Source organism: Carya illinoinensis, chromosome 15 (genome assembly GCF_018687715.1).
Source record: "Carya illinoinensis cultivar Pawnee chromosome 15, C.illinoinensisPawnee_v1, whole genome shotgun sequence".
Classification (NCBI taxonomy): Eukaryota; Viridiplantae; Streptophyta; class Magnoliopsida; order Fagales; family Juglandaceae; genus Carya; species Carya illinoinensis.
Genome location: NC_056766.1, coordinates 25,462,433 through 25,464,932, shown reverse-complemented (window position 1 = coordinate 25,464,932; position 2,500 = coordinate 25,462,433).

Here is a 2,500-nt window from a genome sequence, read left to right as displayed (position 1 = left end):
CACCGTGGCAAGCCCACGCACGCACATGGTGTCGAGGCTGGCTAAGTTCCCCCCCACTGACGGGCACCGTGGCAAGCCCACGCACGCACATGGGGTCGAGGCTAGCTAACTTCCCCCCCACAGACGGGCACCGTGGCAAGCCCACGCATGCACATGGTGTCGAGGCTGGCTAAGTTCCCCCCCACTGACGGGCACCGTGGCAAGCCCACGCATGCACATGGTGTCGAGGCTGGCTAAGTGCCCCCCACACACGGGCACCATGGCATGCCGTGACAGCCCCACGGGCCATGCGCTGACACTGCCGCTGACATGCACGGGGGCAAACACTTTTCCCGTGCTTTTGGACGATCGAAACCACCCAAATTGGTTTCCTAAATTCATTCCAATATATTTTGGATGTGTTCCAAGAATCACCTACCATTAATGGAACATTTTCAATTTTTTTATTTTTCGGTATTTTTAAACCTAAAAAATTTTTAAAAAAAATCCCGACGTCAAAAAATTGTAAGGCTTGTTCCTACTTCAAGATATGATTTATCTAAGCATGCCTGCAAAAAATCTCATTCAAATTCGAAGTATTTCAACAAAAAAAGCCTTTATGTTTGCTCGGAAAATTGATGTTTCCTCCTGCCAGTTGGGATATGGCTCTAAATGCTCTTTAGGGGGGGCATGCAAGGCCCCAACATGGGCAGCCAGGAGGGCTGTCCATGATGCCCCCCTCACATGGGCATGCCCCTCGCGCCCATGGAAAAGGCGAGTGCCCACCCCCCCCATGCCACCGGCGGGGGGACTCGTCTCCACCGCCGGCGGCCGCGGTGGTTGGTGGTGGCCGCCGGCGGCCAAAAACGTCCCGACGAAATTTTTTGGGCTCGTTAACGTGGGGGCGATTCTTACGTTCTCGTTTGCTTTCTAACAACAAGCTTGTGCTCTAGGGATGGATATGGTGGCACTACGTGCCACGCATGGGCTTGTTGATGGGGGCAATCGTTGATGTTGGGGGCTTTCTCACGTTGTCGAGCCCCACCAAAAACGTCGGGACGAAATTTTTTGGGCTCGTTAATGTGGGGGTGATTCTTACGTTCTTGTTTGCTCTCTAGCAACAAGCTTGTGCTCTAGGGAAGGATTATGGTGGCACTACGTGCCACGCATGGGCTTGTTGGTGGGGGGCAACCGTTGATGTTGGGGGCTTTCTCACATTGTCGAGCCCCACCAAACGAAATTTTTTGGGCTCGTTAACGTGGGGGTGATTCTTATATTCTCGTTTGCCCTCTAGCAACAAGCTTGTGCTCTAGGGAAGGATATGGTGGCACTACGTGCCACGCATGGGCTTGTTGATGGGGGGCAATCGTTGATGCTAGGGGCTTTCTCACGTTTTCGAGCCCCCCGGTGCTCTAGTTGACCCCATGGCGGTTGGGCCTATTCGTTAGGGTGCTTCCTTGGCAACATGACTGTGCACGGCGGATGGTGTTATGGCACCCAGTGCTACGCACACGGTTGCTCTTGGTGGTATTCGGATGATGTTGACCTTGCTTCCATGGGTTGAACCGGGATGCACAACAAACGAAAATTTTTGGGCTTGTTAACGTGGGGGTGATTCTTATGTTCTCACGTTTTTGAGCCCCCCGGTGCTCTAGTTGACCCCATGGCGGTTGGGCCTATTCGTTAGGGTGCTTCCTTGGCAACATGACTGTGCACGGCGGATGGTGTTATGGCACCCAGTGCTACGCACATTGTTGCTCTTGGTGGTATTCGGATGATGTCGACCTTGCTTCCATGGGTTGAACTTGGGTGCCACAAAATGAAATTTTTTGGGCTCGTTAACGTGGGGGTGATTCTTACGTTCTCGTTTGCTCTCTAGCAACAAGCTTGTGCTCTAGGGAAGGATATGGTGGCACTACGTGCCACGCATGGGCTTGTTGATGGGGGCAATCGTTGATGCTAGGGGCTTTCTCACGTTTTCGAGCCCCCCGGTGCTCTAGTTGACCCCATGGCGGTTGGGCCTATTCGTTAGGGTGCTTCCTTGGCAACATGACTGTGCACGGCGGATGGTGTTATGGCACCCAGTGCTACGCACATTGTTGCTCTTGGTGGTATTCGGATGATGTCGACCTTGCTTCCATGGGTTGAACTTGGGTGCCACAAAACGAAATTTTTTGGGCTCGTTAACGTGGGGGTGATTCTTACGTTCTCGTTTGCTCTCTAGCAACAAGCTTGTGCTCTAGGGAAGGATATGGTGGCACTACGTGCCACGTATGGGCTTGTTGATGGGGGGCAATCGTTGATGCTAGGGGCTTTCTCACGTTTTCGAGCCCCCCGGTGCTCTAGTTGACCCCATGGCGGTTGGGCCTATTCGTTAGGGTGCTTCCTTGGCAACATGACTGTGCACGGCGGATGGTGTTATGGCACCCAGTGCTACGCACATTGTTGCTCTTGGTGGTATTCGGATGATGTCGACCTTGCTTCCATGGGTTGAACTTGGGTGCCACTAAACGAAATTTTT